Source organism: Geotrypetes seraphini, chromosome 12 (genome assembly GCF_902459505.1).
Source record: "Geotrypetes seraphini chromosome 12, aGeoSer1.1, whole genome shotgun sequence".
NCBI classification, from domain to species: domain Eukaryota; kingdom Metazoa; phylum Chordata; class Amphibia; order Gymnophiona; family Dermophiidae; genus Geotrypetes; species Geotrypetes seraphini.
In genome coordinates, this window is record NC_047095.1 from 116,683,739 (window position 1) to 116,707,960 (window position 24,222).

Here is a 24,222-nt window from a genome sequence, read left to right on the forward strand (position 1 = left end):
CGTTTGAAGAATCTGTCCTTCTCCATTTTCTCTACGCCCTTCATGATCTTGTAAGTCTCTATCATGTCCCCTCTAAGTCTCCGCTATTCTAGGGAAAAGAGCCCCAGTTTCTCCAATCTTTCGGCGTATGAAAAGTTTTCCATACCTTTTATTAGTCGCGTCTCGAGTATCGCCATATCCTTCTTAAGTGTATGGTGACCAAACGAGTCCTTACCGCCTACATGCTAATTTATGCTAATGACAGCATGCTAATGGCTGCATTAGCACATGTCACAAATCAAAATATATATATATTTTTAAAAATCATTTAAAAAAATGGAATCATAAACAAATGCTGAGAGAGAATATATTTTGACCTTTAAGTAAATGTTTTCAAAAACAAGGAAAAAGGGCCTCAAACACTACCAACCAGTAAATGTCTTAAAGGGGTATGAATCTTATTGGTCCAAAAAATCTTTATCTTTTTTGTTTTCTTTTTTATGCGCGTTTTTATGTCCACTATATGAAAATGCAACTCCACATTGTGCAAAAAAAAAAATAAAACACTTAACTTATCCTTGTCTGAATGCGGCTCAACCATTAACATTTCACAAAATGACTGCTTCTTCAGGGACTGGTTGGAGGTGTTGGAGGTCCTTTGCCCTTGTTTTTGAAAACATTTACTTCAAGGTCAAAATATAATCTCTCTCAGCTTTTGCATTAGCGCATGGCCATTACCGGTAATTGAGAAAATGGAAAAATTGGCCTTCGTTTTTGCTTGCTGCAGGGAGCTGACCTACGCTTCACATTAGACAGGAATCCCCTCCCCCCCCCTCAGTGGAGAGAAACCAACCACCCGTGGTTTATGAGGATCAACATAAAGAATATAAGAGCTGCCATACTGGGACAGACCGCAAGTCCAACAAATCTAGTATCCTGTTTCCAGCACTGGCCAACCCAGGTCACAAGATTCCAAAGAGTAAAACAGATTTTAATCGGTGACAGGTCAAAAGCGCGCGACAACAACCCAGCGTAGACAACTGAGCGCAAGGCGGAAGCGTGCCGAAGAAAAACAGAAGGGCTCTGACAGGGGGCGTGGGGGGGAACCCCCCCCACGCACACACTTTACTAAACAGAGATCGCGCCGGCGTTGTGGTGGGTTTGGGGGGGTTATAACCTCCCTCATTATACTGAAAACTTCACTTTTTCCCTAAAGTTAAGTTATTTTAGGAATAAGCAGTGGATTTCCTCAAGTCCATCTTACCTAATGGGTTACAGACTTTTCTTTTAGGAATGTAACCCAAACCTTTTTAAAAACCCCGACGACGAACTCCAGAGTCTAATTGCACGTTGAGTGAACAAATATTTTCTCCAGTTTGTTTTAAATCAGGGGTCTCAAAGTCCCTCCTCGAGGGCCGCAATCCAGTCGGGTTTTCAAAGATTTCCCCAATGAATATGCATGAGATCTATGTGCATGCACTGCTTTCAATGCATAGTCATTGGGGGAAATCCTGAAAACCCAACTGGATTGCGACCCTCGAGGAGGGACTTTGAGATCCCTGTTTTAAATCTACTACTTAGTAGCTTTATCAAATGTCCCTTAGTCCTAGTATTTTTGGAAAGAGTAAACAAGTGATTCACATCTACCTGCTCTACTCCACTCGTGTTATGTTCAATTTTATTTCCTGCCGAATCCTCCCACGCAGCATCGAGTACTGTGTAGGGTAAAACATGTACATAGAATTATACCTATTTATTTATATACTGCCTATTAATTGTCTAAGTGGTTTACATATAATATTAAATAATATTAAAGATTGAACTAGGCCAGTTACTGGGCAGACTTGCACGGTCTGTGTCTGTGCATGGCCGTTTGGAGGAGGATGGGCAGGGGAGGGCTTCAATGGCTGGGAGGGTGTAGATGGGCTGGAGTAAGTCTTAACAGAGATTTCGGCAGTTGGAACCCAAGCACAGTACCGGGTAAAGCTTTGGATTCTCGCCCAGAAATAGCTAAGAAGAAAAAAATTAAAAAATTTAAATTGAATCAGGTTGGGCAGACTGGATGGACCATTCGGGTCTTTATCTGCCGTCATCTACTATGTTACTATGTTACATTCAGGTATGGAATCATTTGTCCCTATCTATCCCAGTGGGATCGCAATCTATCTAATGTACCTCGGCCAATGGAAGATTGAGCGATTTGCCTAGGCTCGCAAGGAGCAGTTTGGGCCTCAAATCCACAATCTCGGGGTGCTGAGGCTGTAGCTTTAACTACTGTGCCACTCTAGAAATCAAAATGTAGTGAAAGTGAGCCATGTGACATCACTGCTGAGGTTGGCTCTTATTGGTGCAATGAGGCTTTATGATGTCACAATACCAGCTCTGGTGATCAGAGGCTGAAATTTTTCACACTATTTATTACATTTTCTATACTATTCTCCTAGGGGAGCTCCAGAATGGTTTCCATTAATTTATTCAGGTACTCAAACATTTTCCCCTGTCTGTCCTGGCGGGCTTACAATCTATTACCTGGGGCAATGGGAGGATTAAGTGACTTTCCCAGGGTCACAAGGAGCAGTGTGGGTCTTGAACCCACAACCTCAGGGTGCTGAGGCTGTAGTGCAATACATACAAATGGCAGCTGATTCTTAACATTGTCTTTATTCCTGCTAATTTGTATTCTTAGTCTGCGTTTCTTTGATTTACTTAGGGTTACCATATTTTTTTTTATGGGGAAAAAAAAAAAAAAAAAGAGGATTCCAGCTCTGCCCTGTGACACCCCAGCCCTGCCCGCACACAAACCTCCTCTCCTTCCCAGAGCTTGGAGGCCGCATCTGGAAGGCCTCCGAGCATGCGTGGATGTGATGTGATGACATCACGCACATGTGTGTGACATCATCGTGTCCCATTTGCACATGCTTGGGGGCTCTCCAGACCACGGCCCCAAGCTCTGGCAGATCCAAGGCGTTCCGAAACCCGGATGAAGTGCCGGGGTTTCAAAATTCATGTGGACACCCAGCCAGTCATCTAAAAAGAGGACATGTCTGGGTAAGTCCACAGTCTATTATTGAGAAAGACATGGGGGATGCCACTGCTTGCCCTGGATCGGTAGCATGGAATGTTCCTACTCTTTGGGATTCCGGAATCTTGCTATTCTTTGAGATTCTGTATGGAATGTTGCTACTCCTTGGGTTTTGGCCAGGTACTAGTGACCTGGATCGGCGTACCTGATAACGGGCCATTGGGCTTGATGGACCTTTGCTCTGACCCAGTAAAGCTGTTCTTATGGTACCTCACTTTCAAACTCGCTGCCAGCCAGGAACAGAGGTGTTGCTATGGGTGGATCTGGATGGTCCATACCCGCCCCCTTCCCCTTGGAGTCGGGCCAATCCAGTGAGAGGCAGTGAAGCCAATGCCAGGCAAGTGTGAGGCACCATTTTAGAATCTGGCTCTCATTTCTTGTGACAAATCATGGCCACAGCCAGCACCGCCGAGAGTCTGCAGGAGGAAGTTTCTTGCCCCATCTGCCTGGAATATTTCACGGATCCGGTGAGCACAGACTGTGGACACAACTTCTGCCGCGCCTGTATCGTTCAGACCTGGGAGGGGTTAGAAGCAAACTTCCCTTGCCCCCAGTGCAGGGAAACCTCTGAGCACAGGAACCTGAAAGTCAACAGGCAGCTGGCAAATATCACGGACGTGGTGAGAAAGCTTGCCCGGTGCTCGGCGAAACGGCGAGAGGAGGATCGATGCGAGGAGCACGAAGAGAAGCTAAAGCTGTTCTGTCAGGAGGACCAGAAACCAATCTGCGTGGTGTGTGATAGGTCCAAGGAACACAGATACCACACCACAGTCCCCATAGAGGAGGCTGCCGAGGAATACAAGGTGGGTGTCGGTATCTAATATCACAGTGTGTCCTGCGTAGGGCCCACAGGCCCGCCCACAGGCCCGCCCCGTTCGGTCACGCCCCATTCCGGCCCTAGCCCCGCCCCCCAGACGGCATCCGCACATGCACGGACGTGACGTGATGATGTCACCCGATTTGCCTCCACGCATGCGCAGATGCCCTCTCCCTACCCAATTTTTACAGGAAGCTTTTCTAAACCTGGACATGTCCGGTGAAATACAAATGTCTGGCTACCCTTGTCCCAAGGTCGGAGATCTCATGCTGCGATTCCCATAGAGGAGTCTGTGCAGGAATACAAGGCGGGTGTCGATATCTTTACTATCACAGTGTGTCCCAAAGTCGCAGATCTCACGTAGGGCTACCAGATGTCTGGATTTCCCCGGGCATCCAGACGGCTTTTCAAAACCTGGCACTTTGTCCGTGTTTTGGAAAGCTGGTGAGATCGGGGCCGGGACTGGAGTGCATTTGTGCACGCACAGGTGCGCTCCAGCCCTGGCCCGAAGAGATGAGGTTTGGGGGGTGGAATGGGGCAGAGCGAGGTGGACCCAGGGAGGTATAACAGGGCGGGCCACGTGTCATCTTTTACCAGATGGAAAATCTGGTAACCGTAATCTCATACTGCAATTCCCATAGTGGAGCCTGTGCAGGAATGGTGGGTGTCAGTATGTTTATTGTCAATGAAATCGTACCGACTGAAACAGAATCCATGGTCAAAATTTGCCATTTTATTTTGGCCAGAACTGAAACCCTTGTGCCTCCTCCCCTAAAGTTACCAGATTGGTTCGTGCAAAAAAGAGGACATGTGGCCCTGCCCCCACACAAACCTTGTCACTTCTTCCCCGAGTCCGAGAATGCGACACGATAATGTCGCACGTATGCACGTGTTCTTCGACAAAACCTTTGCCTTCCAGGCGGCCAAACAGAACCCATGGCTAGCCCAAATTATGCTCAAGGCCCCCACCTACCTCCACTTCAGAAAACTACTCAAAACTCATTTATTCCAAGGACAGAATCCCTAATCCCCCCTCTTCCACTTCTCTCACCCCCCCACCAACGATATGAACTCTCCCTTTACTCCTTCTTATTGTTCTCTCCCAACCTGCTAGCTCCAATGACTTGTACAACCACTTCATGCTTACCTCAACGACTTTGTTGCTTGTAAATCTGATTAATTGTAATTCTTGTAAATCGGTTTAATTGATGTGAACCGCCTAGAACTCCCTGGGTATGGCGGTATACAAAAATAAAGTTATTATTATTATTACTATTATCTGCGCATATTTGGTGGCTCTCCAGATGTGGCCCCCAAGTTCGGGGCCTTTCAAAGCCTGGACAACCTGTTGGGTTTTGAAAATCCATCCGAGCACCTGGATAGTCCCGGACATCTGGTAACCCTATCCTCCCATCTGAAGAAGGGCCCCCCTGCCCCCCCCCCCACCCAAAGACAGAAAGTAGGTCCTCCCAGGCTGCTCCCTAGACCACTTGATCACATGTAGGCCCTTCCTGGCTTTATCGTAACAAACCCTGGTTGTCTAGTGGCCTCTTCATGACGGGAGCAATTTCCATTCATTCCTGCCTGTGCCAGTTGTGCAGCTAAAATGGTTGCCTTGAGGTCCCACGGCACCCTCATCAGACTGCCACAAGAGATTACAGCAGCCATTTTCAGATTGCTCCTACCTATGCTGATTTCCATCCCAAAATGGCTGCCACAACCTCCCGCAGCATTCTTACAAGGGTGCCATGAGAAATTGTGGCAGCCATTTTGACCACATAACCAGCACGGGTAGGAGCAAGTGGGATTCATTCCTGCCCCAAAAAGGCCACTAGCTGACCAGGGCTCTATGAAATAGTCCCAGAGAGGGCCTACAGGTGATCCAGGGGAATGCAGAGAGTGGCTGAGGGGCAGGCAGAGTTTGTTTCTACTGAAAATGCACTGGCAGTTTTTGGCAGAAACCAAAGAATGGCCAAATCCAGATTTTGGGCTGGATTCAGAGCTGAAACCAATATTTGGTTGGCCTGCAGTGGGGGAGGGGGCTCAGTTTCAGCCAAAAACACACTCGCATTTTTAACAGAAACCAAATTGAGGTCAAACTGAAATTTTGGGCTGGTTTCAGTGCCAAAATTGAATTTCTGTTGGGTGTCAGTATCTTTATTATCACAGTATGTTGTCCTGTGCACATTATCTAGATCAGTGTTTTTCAACCTTTTTACACATATGGACCGGCAGAAATAAAAGAATTATTCTGTGGACCGGCATCGGTCCGTGGACCAGCGGTTGAAGAACACTGGGCTAAGTCGTGGGCCAGACCCCACCCATCTCTACCCAATCTCCACCCCAGACCCCGCCCCCATAATAGTACTAACTGCACCTTGCACGTCCCATGCCTCATCTGGAAGCCTTCCCTCTGATGTTGCAACGTCAGAGAGAAGGCTTCCGGTTCAGGCGCAGGATGCCCGTAGGAGCCACTGCCTGTGGCTTTGTGCACTGAAGAGGGAGCTGGCTCGAAGATAACGCCGCATCGGTCGCACTGTGGACCGGCAGTTGAAGAACACTTCAATGCCAAAAAATGCAAAGTTATGCACCTGGGCAGCCAGAATCCATGCAGGTCTTATACCCTTAATGGCGAGATCCTAGCAAAAACGGTAGCAGAACGAGACTTGGGGGTAATCGTCAGTGAGGACATGAAGTCTGCCAATCAAGTGGAGCAGGCTTCGTCCAAGGCAAGACAAATCATGGGCTGCATACGAAGGGGTTTCGTCAGTCGTAAGGCGGAAGTCATTATGCCATTGTATAGATCCATGGTGAGGCCCCACCTGGAATACTGTGTGCAATTCTGGAGGCCGCATTATCGCAAGGATGTGCTGAGACTGGAGTCGGTGCAAAGAATGGCCACCCGGATGGTCTCGGGACTCAAGGATCTACCATACGAAAAACGGCTTGACAAATTACAGCTATACTCGCTCGAGGAGCGCAGAGAGAGGGGAGACATGATTGAGACGTTCAAGTATCTTACGGGCCGCATCGAGGCGGAGGAAGATATCTTCTTTTTCAAGGGTCCCACGACAACAAGAGGGCATCCGTTGAAAATCAGGGGCGGCAAACTACGAGGTGACACCAGGAAATTCTTTTTCACTGAAAGAGTGGTTGATCGCTGGAATAGTCTTCCACTACAGGTGATTGAGGCCAGCAGCGTGCCTGATTTTAAGGCCAAATGGGATCGGCACATGGGATCTATTCACAGGGCAAAGGTAGGGGAGGGACATTAAGGTGGGCAGACTAGATGGGCCGTGGGCCCTTATCTGCCGTCTGTTTCTATGTTTCTATGTTTCTATGTTTAACACTGTTTTGGGCCTGATGCACGTGCTGGCCCTGTGGACCAACAGGAAATTTCTGTGGACCGGCACTGGTCCATGGACCAGTGGTTGAAGAACACTGTTCTAGAGCTCAGATTGTGATGTCATAATGCCTCATTCCACCAATGCCTAAGCTCCGTCCTCATCTGCACAAGCCTCAAACACTTTAAAACCATAAGTAGCAACATTCTAGAGTTTTTCAATCTTTTTACACCTATGGACCGGCAGAAATAAAATAATTATTCTGTGGACCGGTATCAGTCCGTGGACCAGTGGTTGAAGAACACTGGGCTAAGTCGTGGGCCAGACCCCGCCCATCTCTACCCCAGACCCCGCCCCCATAATAGTACTAATTGCACCTTGCACATCCCGTGCCTCATCTGGAAGCCTTCCCTCTGATGTTGCAACGTCAGAGAGAAGGCTTCCGGTTCAGGCGCAGGATGCCCCTAGGAGCCGCTGCCCGTGGCTTTGTGCACTGAATCAGTTAGGAAGAGGGAGCTGGCTCGATGATAACGCCGCATCGATCGCACCGTGGACCAGCGGTTGAAGAACACTGTTTTGGGCCTGATGCACGTGCTGGCCCTGTGACCGGTGGTTGAAGAACACTGATCTAGATGCTTTGCTGAAAATGTACCTCTTAGTCTCATAAAAAATGGTTGAATTAGCACAAGTTTGAAACTTCTGAGCTACCGTATTAATCATCCAACCTAGGGTACTGTATATTTGGAGTGGAGGCGTGGCCTCGTTGTTAGAGCTGCTGCCTCCACGTCTTGAGGTTATGGGTTCAATCCTAATACCATTTCCTGTGACCCTGGGCAAAGTCACTTAACCCTCCATTGCCCTGGTACCATAGGGTTACCAGATGTCTGGGAATACCTGGACATGTCCTCTTTTTAGAGGACTGTCCGGGCTCCCAGATGGGCTTTTCAAAACCCGGCATTTGTCTGGGTTTTGGAAAGCCCTGACAAACTCCAGCCATGCATGTATGACATGGATTAGCCACTGTGAGAACAGGCTATTGGTCTACCCAGTAAGGCTATTCTTATGTTATGTTCTCCTTGTGACTCTGGGCAAGTCACTTAATCCTTCCATTACCCCAGCAGGAACATATAGGGAAAATACTTAAGAGTAAAGAACAAGTTCTGAAGATAGAAGTGAGGAAACTGGAAAACTCCAAACAAAGCAAATCCTCACTCAGCAGGAAAAGATGCAAAAAAGAAGAGTAAACCAACTTGTACTTTCTTCTTATGTCTTTATTGAAATTTCTTCATATATTCAATTATTCTTGCTCCAAGCTATACTGCCCGACGGGACCCGTTTCGCCAACAATGGCTTTTTCAAGGGTTCCAGCAGGGAGCACTTATTCTGGCTTCCTCATAGTTCCAGGGCAAGTCACTTAATCCTTCCATTACCCCAGCAGGAGCAGATAGGGAAAATACTTAAGAGTCCCTGGTTACTATTCAATGTATTGTAACCGCTTTGGGCGAATCTCTTCATGAAAAGGCAGGAAGCAAATATAGCAACCACTGTGGGAACTCGAATCAGCCATTTTGAGTAGTGAAAAGAGCATAGGAGGGTTGCTCTTGCCCTTGCTCACCACTGGACCAGCAGGGATTAAGGTAGGTCTGGGGAGAGGCCTGCAATGAGTCAGAGAAGGAAGACTTGAATATAAACCGAGGCCCTCGTTTTTGGCCCCAAAATCTAGGTTTATATTCAAGTATATACAGTACTATTCAATATAAACTGCTTAGGATATAATCAGGGTTACCGGACATGGCCTTTTTTTTAAAGGGCATGTCCGGGCATCCGGATGGCTTTTAAAAACCTGGCACTTTGGGTTTTGAAGAGCAAATTGCGCACATGCATGGATGCCCTCCCAACTGAGACGAGCAGGCTGAGGGGCGGGGCTAGGGATGTGGCTTGGGCATAACAAGGCAGGGATGGGTGGAACTGGGCGAGTCTAGGGGGTCTGGATTTCACATACGTAAAATCTGGTAACTCTAGATATAAGATAGATATATAAATACATTTGTTGCTGCTCTGTATACATTTCAATCATCATCGATGATCAGAAATGGAGAATTTACCTCATATTTACCCTTAAGACTGCCGAGACATACTCTTAAATTATAACCAAAGGTATTTAATGTCCGCAGGAGAAAATTAAACGGCACCTGGAGCCTCTGAGAATGGAGCTGGAAGGCCTTCTAATGTTTAAATCTACCGAAGAGGAGAAAGCAGAAAAGATGAGGGTGAGAGTCTCTCGTTTCTCTACGCACGCTTCCTCGGTATTTCAAAAGCGGACCAAGGGCCTTCACAGAGGCCTTCTGAAATGTTGCCGGGTCCTGCTTCCACTCATTTTTTTCACTCTCAAGTGGAACAGCAACACTGCACACCTGTAATGGGGGTTCTCTGTCCAGCAGGGGATCTCAGCCACGCTTGTTGGTAACGTCACCTGATGGATCCAACGTGCTGGAGCTCTCTCCTAGCTCGAGAGAACACATAGACGTTTCTAGGCCTGTGCCTGCCTGTAAAAGTTCAGGAAGGTAGGGGTGGAGAGCAGGCATTGTGGCTGCATTCCCCCGCCGTCTGTGGAGAATCCTCATTACCGATAAAGCAGCTTTTTCTGTGATGAGTCAGAGAGGGAAAATTTGAATATAAACCGAGATCCTCATTTTTGGTCCAAAAATCTAGGTTTATATTCGAGTATATACAGTACTACCGTATTCAGTGTAAACTGCTTAGGATATAAGATTGTTGTTCTGTATAAATTTCAAAGAGGAATCATCATCGATGATCTAAAATGGAGAATTGACTTTATATTTACCCTTAAGACTGAAATGATGCTGAGACATACTCTTAGATTATAACCAAAGATATTTAATGGCCAAAGGCTCCCCTGAGCTGTCTCTTTTCCAGACTGAAGAACCTTAGCCACTTTATCCTTTCCTCATAGGGAAGTCATCCTATGACATGAAAGATAATTTTAGATCTACAAATTAAAATAATTGTTATTTGTAACTTTCGATGGACTTGTCAGAGCCCCGCTGCATTATTTAATTATGGTTCTGCTGGTGATACAAAGCTTGGTAGGATTTTGTGTTCACTGAAGGACCTCTTTGCAAAAACCCCCCCCCCAAAAAAAACAAAAAACCACAAAATAAACCCAAAACCTACTACAATATTAATGAAATTTATATCACCTTGTTTTAACCCAGAATGATTCCAAGAGCAATAGAAAAAATATCGATACTGAGTTTGAGGAGTTACACCAGTTTCTAAATAAGGAGAAGCAGTTCCTTTATTCAAGGTTGGACGAGGAAGAACAGACGATTCTCAAGAGAATCGGAGAAAATGTGATCCAGCTAGAAGGACAAATCTCCTCTTTAATAGAGCTGATATCTGAGGTAGAGGAGAAATATCGGCAACCGGCAGCCATGTTCCTGAAGGTGAGCGCTACAGATATACAATTCTAGGGGAAGTTGCTCGTCTATCAGCCACTGCATTAAATCTCTGGGCAGGCCGGCAGTGGCAACAAAGGAAGCCTGCTGCTGCTGGCCTGCCCCGAAAGCCACCTCTCTGCAGCGACTTCTGTTCCCGTGTAGGCGGGACTTACAGAGGCAGCTTCCAGGGCAGGCTGGAGGCAGAAGGTTTCCTTTGTTTCCGCTGCCGACCGGCCTGAAAATTCAATGCAGCGGCTGGGGAGGAGGTAGGTGGGAGGCGTCGTGAGCTGGAAAGAGAGGTCTGCAGAGCCCACTGGGGGGAGTGGGATTTGAATTGGTGCAGGCGCAGGATGTTGGGGGTGCGGTTGGAGGAAGAGGAAGAGAGCGGCAGATGCTGGAATGGAGAGAGGGAGAGTTGCAGTACCAGGGGGATGGGCAGGGGAGAGAAAAGAAAGATTTGGTTCTGGGATGGGGTACAGGGGAAAGGGTAAAAAAGGGAAAGAAGCTGGGCTGAGGTGGAATTTGGGGACAGGGATAGAAGAATGGCCTTGGAGGCAAGGGAAGGAAGGAGAGATAGGGATGGAGGTGGGACTTGAAAGGGCGATGAGATGCAGTGAAAAGCTTCCAGCTTGGGACCACATCGGGAGGGCATCCGCGCATGGGCGAATGCAACACGATGACGTTGGGCGTAGACGTGTGACATCATCGCGTCACACCTGCGCATGCACAGATGCCCTCCTGACGCGGCTCTGAGCACGGGAGGGGGTGAGGCTGGGGAGGGGTGAGACTTGGACAGAATGGGGCATAACTTGGGTGGAATGGGGCAGGGCTGTGTGGAACTGGGCGGGCCTGGGGGGCGGGGCCATGGGTCCAGATTTTATATTAGTAAAATCTGGTAACCCTAATCAAACCTGACCTCGCACCTTATTCCTTCCTAAGCACCTCTCGGTGCCTCACCCCTTAGCAAAGTACTGCCTGTGAAGCAGGAGGGGGTACTTCTGTTACACTGCTTCCAGTTTCTTTTCTCCATAAACGGACTGTCATGTGACTCTACTAAGCTGTGTGTGAAATATCCTGTCTGCTTAGATTCTGTGGAATGTAACGACAGATAATCTCTATCTCATTTCTCCTTTAGGATGTGAAGGAAACCGTGAGCAGGTACAAGTTATGTTTCTGACCTCTCTTTTATGGCTGAATAATTTCTCTCCGGTGGCACAGTAAGGGGGAGGTGAGGGCGGTCCGCCCCCGGTGCCGTCTTGGTAAGGACACAGGCATCCGTCCTCCTCTACGCCCCCCCCTCCTTCCCTTCCCCAGCACCTCTGTAATGTTTGTGGAGCGAGCAGCACACCCAAGGTGCTTCATCTGACGTCACTTCCTAGATCCGCACCTAGGAAGTGACGTCAGAGGAAGAGCCGACGCTGTTGTGGCAGTAGCTTGGGGGGATGCTGTTCACGCCATGAATGTTACAGATGTACAGGGGAAGGGAAGTGGCGCACGCACTGCATGAGGGTGTGGGGAAGGAGCGTGTGGAGGTGGCGGGGGACGGAGAAGAGGGCAGGAGAGGGGCGCCATAGCCTCAGGCCAACCTCGCTACACCATTGTTTCTGTGGGTGGGAGATTTGGTGTGAGAGAGGGACTTGGAAATGAGAGAAAGAGAGGTGTGAATGAAGAGAGGGAAAGTCAGGATGAAGCACCAGGAAATGGAGGGGAAGAGGGAAGGAGAATCAAAATATTTCTCTGTATTCCTGGTCTTTTCTGACTGTCGTTGCCTGAATGTTTCTCCCACCACAGTCCCTGAATTGCTCTATCCTCATTTCCCAGGGTTAACCATCTCCCCGAATAACCTCCGTTTCTAGTGCAGAGGCTTGACAAATGAGTTTCCCCTCAAGGATTGCAGAAGGCATCATTTACATTTGTTTCAACTCTGCCTCCTTGTGTCACCGGGCAGTGTCTCAGCCCCTTAGTTTTTTCTTCTGCAGGCAAGTTTCAAGTTTATTTAAAATTTCTTATACCGCTCAATCAGATTTCTGAGCGGCGTACAATAAAAATACAGCTTTCATCATATAAAATAAAGGTTGGCATTTGACAATTAAAATCTACCTGACAAACTCAGACAAAGATGGAGGGGAACAGATGGAAAAAGGGGAGGAACTACAATATTTTGAGAAAAGAGAACAATTTAAGGAGAAAACGACAGGGAGGGGAAGGATATAGCCAACTGCTGTCAGCATGTGTTTAGCCCTTCCAAGGGCAATTAGGTATCGAAGGCATCTTGGAACAGAAATGTTTTCAGCTTTGTTTTAAAATGAAGCAGAGATGATTCTTCACGAAGGTAATTAGGAATAGAATTCCAAAGGGATGGCGCGATTACTGCAAAGTTATTTGATCTTATTTTGTTAATATACTTTAGAGATGGGACTGCAAGAAGGTTTTGTGTCATAGAGCGAAGTGCTTTAGATGGACAATAGGAAATTAGTAAGCTATTGATAAATTCAGGTTGGTTACTTTGGCGTGTCTTGAATGTAAGTAATAGAATTTTATAACTAATTCTGTGTTCAACAGGCAACCAATGTTGAGAAGGTGTCTGTTTTTTTCTGCTCACACTTCTGTCACAGGGACCAATTGCCCTGGAGGATCCGGAATGCTTTGATCTTATGGCATGGCTCTTGAGCGCACCGCCTTAGCACAGAAAGGATATTCAGAGATGGTCATGGCTACCCTTCTGCGCAGAGTCGTAGTAAGGGAGGCTGTCCACCCCAGGCGCAGTCTTGGTGAGGGTGCAGGCACCCATCCTCCTCTTCCCTCCCTCCCCCCACTGTCATTCGTGTACGCCGCTTCCCTTCCCCCGTACCTATGTAATGTTCCTGGCATGGAGAGCGACCCCCAATCTGCTGTCGCGCCGGTGTCAGCTCTTCCTCTGACATCACTTCCTGGACCCGCGCCGAGGAAGTGAGGCGAGAGAGCCGACGCTGGGGCAACAGCAGCGGGGGGGTTTCACTCGTGCCAGGAACGTTAACAGAAGTATGGGGGAAGGGAAGCGGCGCAAGCATGGCAGGAGGGAGCAGAGAAGAAGCATATGGAGGTGGGGGGGGGTGGAAAAGAGGGCACCAGTGCCCCCGAGCACCTCTTGCCTTCACTATGCCAGTGCTTCTAAGATCCAAGAAGCCAGCAACTGTTGTGGTGCAGTGGTTAAAGCTACAGCCTCAGCACCCTGAGGTAGTGGGTTCAGACCCATGCTGCTCCTTATGACCCCGGGTAAGTCACTTAGTCCCTCATTGCCCCAGATACATTTAGATAGATTTTGAACCCACCAGGACAGACAGGGAAAAATGCTTGAGTACCTGAATAAATTCATTTTAAACTGTTCTGAACTCCCTTGGGAGAATGGTATAGAAAATTAAATAAATAAATACATTTTCAGTGCTGATGTGCTTATCAGAAGGTAGAACTGGGTTCATAGACAGTAACGCAGAAGACAAAGGCGCGCACCGACAACTGAGCGCAAGACGGAGGTGCGCGCTGAAGAAAAAGACTGTTTTTAGGGGCTGCGACGGGGGTTTTTGTTGGGGAACCCCCCCCCCACTTTACTTAATACATATCGCGGCGGCGTTGTGGGGGGTTTGGGGGGTTGTAACCCCCCACATTTTAGTGAAAACGTAACGTTTTCCCTAAAAACAGGGAAAGCGTTAAGTTTTCAGTAAAATGTGGGGGGTTACAACCCCCCAAACCCCCCACAACGCGGCGCGATCTGTATTAAGTAAAGTGGGGGGTTCCCCCCCACACACCCCTGTCGTAGCCCCTAAAAAGTCTTTTTCTTCAGCGCGCGCCTCCGCACTGCGCTCAGTTGTCTGCTCGCGCCTTTGTCCCGGCGCGCTTTTGACCTGACACCGTAGAACTGTACACTTTGCCCTTATCCATAGTCTTGTCGTTTCTTCAGAATGGCCTTGAAAAGGACCTGGCGGTAGGTTCACTCAAGGTGCAAGTAGTGAACCTCTCGTGTTTTAGTGCGGAGGAAGGGTCCCTAGCATCCCATCCTGATATAGACGTATTCCTTAAGGTAAAGTTGTGGCTGCATCCTCCCATGTGACAGCCATTTCCTACTTGGAATCTTCATATTGTTCTATGGGCCCCCTCTGTAAGGCCCCGTATTAACCCTTACAGAATGCATCACTGATGGATCTTGCAGTCAAGGTAGTCTTTCTGGTGGCTATTGCCTCGGTGAGAAGGATTTCGAAGCTCCAGGCTCTATCATGCAGGAAGCCTTAGCTCAGATTCACGGAGGTGGGCATGCCTTCATTTCTACCAAAACTGGTCTCAGCCTTCCTTGTCAATCAAGAAGCCCGGATTCTGGTGTTCCATTCCACAGGCATCAAGAAAGAGGACAAAGTCTTGGCATTGCTGGATGTGAGGAGAGTTCTTTGTTATCTCAAATGAATTTTGTCTTTCAGACCACCTTTTTGTGTTAACCAACCTTAGCAAACGGGGAAAGCAAGCCTCAAAGGTGTCCGTAATCAGATGGAGTTAGGTGGCTATTTCATCTGCATACATTGGCTGTGGTAAACAGCCACCGATTCTCTTTGAAAGCGCATTCCACCAGAGGTGTGGCCTCTTCATGAGCAGTCTCAGGCAGTTCTGCCTTAGGAGATTTGTGGGGCAGATTTATGATTCACCCTCCATACTTTTACAAAGTTTTACAGAGTGGATATTACGGCACAAATGGAAACTGCCTTTGGGTCCTCGGTGCTTGCACCAGGCTTATCTGCCCCGCCCTAGACTCAGAGGACTTCTTTGGTACGTCCCACTTGTCAAGCCTATTGTACCCTTTGCACTATAATGGAAGATTAGGTTCTTACCTCCATAATCTTCTTTCTAGTAAACGGGTACAGTAGACTTGAAGGCCCGCCCTGTTCAGATGTTAAGATAGCCTGATTTCTGCCTCAGACGTATATGGGTGTCTCCAGATGTTTGCTTGTAAATATCCAAGAAAGAATGAAGATGCTTAAAGTTCTTCTGGTAAACAAGTAAGAAGAGTTATCCATTAACCCTGTAGTGAAATCTTTGACAGAAACTATAGGAATTGAATAAATGTTAATGCTGGTTGCACTCAGGTAGGTGGCTTGTTTGGTTTCACCTTTTACATGCTATGATTTCATTGGACTAATAAGTTCTCATTGCAGAGCAGAAAAGACTTGAATTGTTGAGGGAGTTTCCCCGTGCCTTGGCTTTTTGGGTTTTTTTTTCTCCTTCTTAAAGGTTATCCATTGCTTTGGTATGAAATGAAGGGCTGAGGCACTGCCCGGTGACACAAGGAAGGCGTAGTTGAAAAAAATGTAGATGATGCCTTCTGCAATCCTTGTGGGTAAAGGGAAAGAACCCACTTGTCAAGCCGATTTGTAAAGCCTACTATATCCATTTACTAGAGAGGAGATTATCAAGGTAAGAACTTAATCTTCCAGACTCTCTTACACACAGATGTGAGAAAGTGAAGCTTCCAGAACGAGGGATTGTTTCTACTGACCTGAAAACGGGATTCCTGTTGTGTTACCCTGAAAAACTGACGAGAGTGATCACAAAATTTGGAGGTACGGAAGAATCATTTTTTCACTCTTAGCACATACCGTAATTATCAGGAAGAACATGAAGGGGCCAATATTCAAAGCTATTTAAGTATGAACTATCCTTGTGCATGTGCATTATTAGGAAACAGTGTGCAGTATTTCAAAAATGTGCACTTTTTTCTATAATTCTCACATCCATGAGTATTTATTTAAGTATTTATATACCACTTATAACCTAAGTGGTTTATATTCAGGTACTCACGCATTTTTCCCTGTCTGTCCGGGTTAGACAGTGGCCTTTATCTGCCCTTATATTTCTTGTCGAACTGAGCTGGGGTCCCATAGGGAGCCATTTCTACCTTAAGGGTGTCACATTCAAGCAGCCGAGTTCCCCTCCCCCCCATTTCCCCCATCACCCTACTTTTTTTCTCTACTGCAGAGGAGCCTCAACTGTACATCTTGCCAAGGGGGCAAAGACTACAGTTTTGAGTGCCTATGGGGTCTACTCCTTTTTATTTAAACCCCCCCCACACCTAACAACCACAGTCCCGAGGCAGTGCTTTTATCTCTGTGCCAGTTCCAGTCAGCGACTGGTGTAATTTTGCCTGCCTCACGGTTAATCTGCCCCTATATGAAGAAGGACACGGTACTACTCGAAAGGGTCGAGAGGAGAGCAACTGAGATGGTTAAAGGGTCGGAGAAGCGAAAGATTAGAGAAACTGGGCCTCTTCTCCCTCGAACAGAGGAGATTGAGAGGGGACATGATCGAAACATTCAAGGTACTGAAGGGAATAGACTTAGTACAGTGGTCTCAAACCCTTTGCAGGGCCACATTTTGAATTTGTAGGTACATGGAGGGCCGCAAAAAAAAAAAAAAAAAAAAAAGTTAATGTCTTATTAAAGAATTAACAATTTTGCATGAGGTAAAACTCTTTATAGTTTATAAATCTTTCCTTTTGATTAAGTATTAATAATAATATTGTCATTTATAGCTAAAGAGACATATGAGCAAGAAACTTTTATTTTACTTTTGTGATTACGATAAACATACCGAGGGCCTCAAAATAGTATCTGGGGGGGCCGCATGTGGCCCCCGGGCCGCGAGTTTGAGACCACTGACTTAGTAGATAAAGACAGGTTGTTCACTCTCTCCGAGGTAGGGAGAACGAGAGGACCCTCTCTAAAGTTGAAAGGGGATAGATTCCGTACAAACGTAAGGAAGTTCTTCTTCACCCAGAGAGTGGTAGAAAACTGGAACGCTCTTCCGGAGGCTGTTATAGGGGGAAAACACCCTCCAGGGATTCAAGACAAAGTTAGACAAGTTCCTGCTGAACTGGAACGTACGCAGGTAGGGCTGAGGACCGGAGGGCCGCCGCGTGAGCGGACTGCTGGGCACGATGGACCACTGGTCTGGCCCAACAGCGGCAATTCTTATGTTCTTATCTTTGAAGGTTTACATGTTCATCATTAGGGAGATGTGTGTGTGGTGGGGGGGGGAAGTGTGCAGAGTTATACCAGTAAAGATTATATTTAGTAAAGATTGTAATTTCACAAATTCACAGATGACATTTTGTAAGCTGGAATCTCTAACGTGTATCTACTTTTTCTTCTCCACAAAAAAAAAAAATCATCACAGGACTTGGTAAGTTCTGTTCAGAGTTAAATAAATATCCTTCTTTGAACCTTTGAATTTATTTTTCTTCCGTAACATTTTTTCTCTTTGTTTTTAATATAGCATGGTGGATGGAATATGGCAGATATGCAGGTAACTGAATCTGATTTATTACTGTTAAGTACACGATGATCAAATTCACAAGTTTCAGGTTTTATTTTAGTTTGATAAATGGCTTATTTAGTTTTACAAAGCGAGGTCCAAATTGATAAAAATATAAACATACATTTAGACATACAATTTAAAATCTAGAATAATGGGTTAGACAAATAGACTTACAGACCGACTAGTACACAAGGTAAGAGGGAACAGAGCTACAATTCAGTGTTTTAAAAGTACAGAGGAGAACCATATATGGAAAAAAACAATAGGGAGAGAAAATAATAATAATAACAACTTTATTTTGTATACCGCCATACCCAAAGAGTTCTAGGCGGTTCACAGCAATTAATTAAGATTTCAAACGATGAAATCATTGGAATTAACATTTTAGGAGTGTTATGGTCATTGAAGTGCAATCAAAGAAGAAAACTAATATAAAGTTTAAACATAATTTAAAGATTAAAAGCATCTTTAAAAAGAAAACTTAAATGCTGAGGCATGGCGTTCCAAAGCTGGGGAGCCATCACTGAAAACATATCATGTCAAAGAGGGGACTATAAGCTTTTGATTAGTCGACCGGAGAGAACGCGAAGTGCTATAAGGGATAAGTAATTTATCAATGAATTGACGTTCAGTAGTGGAAAGGGTTTTGAATACTAAAAGTAAAATTTTGAAGGTAATACGATGGTTAATTGGGAGCCAGTGAGATTTAATCAGAAAAGGTGTTACGTGATCCTATTTTTTTACCGTTTACAGTATTCTGAATTATCTGAAGGCGCTTTTTTTCTTTTTCTGTAATACCTATTAATAAAGTGTTACAGTAGTCGAGTTTTGCAATAATTAAAGAGCGAATTCATATATTTAGCGATTTTGGCTCCAGAAATGTAGAAATTGAGCGAATCATTCGCAGCCTATAAAAGCAGGATTTGATATGTGTTCGTGACAGGAGAGTTTATCGTCAATGATGCCTCCGAGTATTTTTAATGAAGTTACAAGATCCAAGTGAAGATTATCCAGAGTAAAAGAGGCACTCAAGTTTATTCCCTTCTTCCATATTCTTTAAGTGGCACCCTAAGTTCAACCGCCACCCAAATTAGGCCCCCTTTATCAAGTCATATTATGGGTTTTTTTATCACCGGCCGCTGCAGTAAAAGCTCCGACGCTCATAGGAATTCTATGAGCATTGGAACTTTTGTCGCAACAACACAAAAAGGCAGACCTAGTCACATCAAGGTTCATTCGGAGGACGCTCAGGAACACAGACTATACACCCAAACCACGTTCAATATCGTGTGAATGAGATCAAAGTAAAGTAAAGGGTGCTCTCAGTGTGAACCATCAGCAATAGGAGTCCAGCTCCAACACTTCACTTCTAGGTAGAGGCGATAAGCCCCCACCCACACACCATCATGGAGTACCCTAAGTGTGCTGGAAATCAATGCAAAACTTTCACCAATTAATCCAATAAATCCACAAGTGAATAAACCAATATAAATGAGTCAAAGTAACCTGAGCGACCCCCAAATGAACCCTGTCGCCCTCCAGCCGACCTCAGCGTTTTTGTTTCCGTCGGGGAACAGGTTCCTGAAGAAGGGCTCCTCCCCGAAACCAGCACGGTTGAACCTTTTCTCCTGGAGCGGTTTTCTGCGTTGCAGTTTGTGACTTTTTCATTTGCAGATAAGTATTTTTCTTTTGTATGGTGTATTTTGTATTTTGATTTTGATTTTTTGGTTGCATTTTTCGGGGGGTTCGGCTGGCAGGGTTCATTTGGGGGTCGCTCAGGTTACATTGACTCATTTATATTGATTTATTCACTTGTGGATTTATTGGATTAATTGGTGAAAGTTTTGCATTGATTTCCAGCACACTTAGGGTACTCCGTGATGGTGTGTGGGTGGGGGCTTATCGCCTCTACCTAGAAGTGAAGTGTTGGAGCTGGACTCCTATCGCTGATGGTTCATACTGAGAGCACCCTTTACTTTACTTTGATCTCATTCACACGATATTGAACGTGGTTTGGGTGTATAGTCTGTGTTCCTGAGCGTCCTCCGAATGAACCTTGATGTGACTAGGTCTGCCTTTTTGTGTTGTTGCTAGTTTAGGGTTTTGGCAGTATTGGAGTGTAATCCTTGTGGAGCTTTTGTCGCAGCAGCCAGTGATAAAAAAAAAAACTAACGTGGCTTGATAAACGGGGGCCTTAATTGGCTTTAAAACCGATTACAAACTCGATTAAAAAAAAAAAAAAGTAGATTCCAAGAGGTGTCTACGGTGTAGGCGCCGATAACGCATCTATGCCTAAGTGCGTGCAGTTAAGTGTGGAGCGGGTGCAATTTGCTAAAGAACTTGAACGCCTGCAATGTAGGCCAGAAAAATGCTGGCCTACATCGCAGGCATCTGAGGTTTTTTTTTTTAAGAGTGGGCGGGTGCACAGCTGGCCGAGTCTGGAACCTCCCGCTCTATTCTTTAACGGGACTGCACCCCAGCGCAGCTGCTGTACTTATTCTGGAGCAGAGTCAGCAGCCGCGCTGAAGTGCAGGAAGGTCCCGCACGATGACTGTGTCTGTATTACATTGAGAAATGTAAAGTATTACATGTGGGAAACAGAAACCCGAGGTACAACTATACGATGGGAGGGATGTTATTTAATGAGTACCCAAGAAAGGGACTTGGGGGTAATGGTGGACATGACAATGAAGCCGACGGCACAGTGCGCAGCGGTCGCTAAGAAGGCAAACAGAATGCTAGGCATAATCAAGAAGGGTATTACAACCAGAATGAAAGAAGTTATCCTGCCATTGTATCGGGCAGGGTGATATGGAAGGGTGGTGAAGGGAGAGAAAGAGGCAGGGTGGTGAAGGGAGAGAAAGAGGCAGGGTGGTGGAGGGAGAGAAAGGGGGCAGATGCTGATGGAATTGGTGTGCAGGGAAAGGGGAGAGAGACATAAGGGAGAAAGATACTGGATGGAATTGGGTTGGAGGGAAAGAAAGGGGGCAGATGCTGATGGAAGTGGGGGGAAGGGAGAGAAGAGAGAGAAATGCCAGACCATAGGGCTGTGGGAGAGGGAAGGGAAGAAGAGGAGAGGAGAGAGATGCCAGGCCTGCGTCCATTTTTGTAGATGCCGCCACGCCCGGGTTTTGGAAAAGCTTCCGGCTTGGGACCGCGTCAGCAGGGCATCTGCACACATGCGGGTGCAATGCGTCACGCCTGCGCTTGAGCAGATGCCCCCTAACGCAGCTCCGAGCACGAGAACAGGTTGAGGGGGCGAGGCTGGGGCAGAATGGGGGCATGAATTGGGCGGGGCTGGGTGGAACTGGGCAGGCCCGAGGGCAATAGTAAAATCTGATAACCCTACTCGGGCGCCACTCTCCTGGGAGCGCCAGCCTGCCGCCCATGTTACCTCTACTGCAATCCTTCCCCGGCATCTCTCCTTACATTCCCTCTCTCTCAGCCAGGGATCTTCCCTCTTCCGTCCTCAACCCCACCCCCCGATTCTGCCTTTAATTGTTCCAAAGGTAGATGATTCACACAATTTCCTATCGGAGGCTGGCCCGACGTCTTCTCTCTACTGCGGCCCACCCCAGCGGAAACAGGAAGTTATGTCAAAGAGGACAGGCCGCAGTAGAGAGAAGACGGGCCAGCCTCAAAAGGGCAGAGTGTGTAAATCGCCACCTTTGAAAGATTAAAGATGGAATCGGGGGGGGGCGTCCTCTCATTCGGAGGACATGTCCGGAGAAATCTTATCACAGGGGCGTGCTGGAGGCATGGTGTGGGCGGGACTAAGGCGGGCTTATGACTTGGATGTTTATCTGCCATAATCGAACATTTAAGGATACATCCAGGGTACAATGTGGACATCTGGAGCTAGAACTGTTTTAACTAATAAGTGCCAAAAAGGTGCCCAAACTGATCAGATGACCACTGGAAGGATTAAGGCATGTCCTCACCAGTGGTCACTGACCCTCTCCCACCACCCAAAGCAGTGAATAAAACAGTGCATACATGCCTGCCCCTCCCCCCACCTCATTCCCCCTGTCGTACATGTGCACCCCTTCCCTTCCCCCATACTTCCAGTTGCTCACCACCATGACCAATAACTTCAAAGTGCTCCTCGCGACTGTGTTCTCTCCCTCTGACATCACTTCCTATGCATGGCACCCAGACGTGACTTCAGTGGGAGCCGACATGGTCGCAAGGAACACGTTGACGTTACTCACGGTGGTAACTAGAGGTACGGGGGGAAGCGAAGGGCACACATGTGGCGGGGGAGGAATGGGAAGAGGCGGGGGTGGGGGAGGAGTGCCGCAACTTCAATGTGTTCCTCATGACAGCGTAGGCTCTCCCTCTGATGTCATTTCCTATGCACGGCACCTGGAAGTGACATCAGTGGGAGCCGACGCGGAAACGAGGAGCATATTGAAGTTGTTACTTGCGGCGGTGAACAACTAGAGGTATGGGGGAAGGGAAGGGGGTACGCATGCATGCGGTAGGGGGAGGAGGTGGAGAGTAGAAGGGGTGCTAGCGCCCCCACCAAACCCCCCCCCTTATACGCTACTGCCTGTATACAGTCAGTCTTAGTAGAGTAGCTGGTGGTCAGTGTAGTGAACCATAGAGATGGGGACTCAGGCCCATATCCCACTCTAACTAATACACTTGTGGTGGAGAGTGAGCCCACCGAACTCACCCAAAACCTACTGTACCTAAATATAAGAGTCACCTGCAGGCATAAGAGCTAATGGGTTGGGGTTTTTGAAAAATTAATTATTGAGCTTTTATGATATAGGTCTCCCTCCCTATTCGCGGGTTCGGCACTCGTGACTTCAATTATTCACTGACTCCGCCCCCAAGTGACATCATCCTGGGGTGCTGAGAGAAAAATTCAGCGCTTTTTTTCCAGCGTAGTCAGGTAAACGCCAACGTGGGAGAAGTGTGTGTCGGCTATAAGACAAGTGATTAGTTTCTAGTTCTTTCTTACAGGAATCAATAAATGATATCGCACAAGTGGGGTTCCCCCCCCCCCCTCTGCTTACAGTGAAAGTTAATGATCAGCATGGAAGAAGCCAATTGGGTTTAAAAGCAAATGTGTGGGGAGCCAATAAGACACGTCCGCTCATGTTTCTTACTGTATCTTCTCTCTGCAGTGAACGTGACTCTAGATCCTGAAACTGCCCATCCTGAGCTCGTCCTGTCTCCGGATCATAAAAGCGTCCGAGACGGAGGCACAAGTCGGAACCTGCCGGACAGTCCCCAGAGATTTGATCACTGCGTCAGTGTCCTGGGCCGTGAGAGCTTTAACTCGGGGAGATGTTACTGGGAGGTGGAGGTGGGAGATGAGACAGAGTGGGATTTGGGGGTTTGTAACAATTCTGTGAGCAGGAAGGGGGCCCTCAGAATAACACCTGAGAATGGATATTGGATAGTGGCGCTGAGAGAAGGAGATAAATACTGGGCCTGTACCTCCCAGGGTTCCCGACTCCCCCTGAGTGCGAGACCCCAGCTCGTGGGGGTTTTCCTGGAGTATGAGGCAGGAAGGGTCTCATTTACGACGTGGATAATAAGTCTCATCTCTTCACCTTCACTGACACCTTCACGGAGAAGCTCCGGCCCTATTTCGGTCCTTGTCTCAACAAAGGCGCTAAATGATTCTGGAGCTCTAGAGAATCCGACCTACTGACGGACTGGAAATGAAAGAGCTGGGCTTAGGTTTCATTTTATGTATTTAAAGTTAATATTGCCGTCTTTGGGAGGATTGTGAGAGGTAAGAGTAGGTTCCAGACTGGTGTTGAATATGTTAAAAGACAGTATTAAAAGTTTGAACATTTCCTGTACTAAAGGTTAGTCTTTTGTTTTTAGGGTTTTCTTAAGGAAATAAAAATAATTTTAAAAAGGTAATACAAACCACGCCTGGAATCTCTTCGGGCAGTTTGAGATATACTGATTTAGACGTTTGGGGCTAGACCTGTTGTAAAAATGAATTAAGGGCTAGACCCCTGGTGACCACTGCGGTGATTAAGGCATGAACCCCCTTTACTCCCCCAGTGGTCACCAACCCCCTGACACTACCCAAAGCTGTGAAAGAAACAGTACATTACTTTCCCAGCTGGTATTACAACTTCAGATAGCCACACATAGAAACATAGAAATAGACGGCAGATAAGGGCTCACGGCCCATCTAGTCTGCCCACCTTAATGTCCCTCCCCTACCTTTGC

General features: G+C 46.9%; 1 pseudogene; it reads left to right on the top strand.

Moving 5' to 3' along the window:
* The first annotated feature begins 3,450 nt into the window (after positions 1-3,450).
* LOC117346325 lies at positions 3,451-23,742 on the top strand (annotated as a pseudogene).
* Positions 23,743-24,222: the final 480 nt, after the last annotated feature.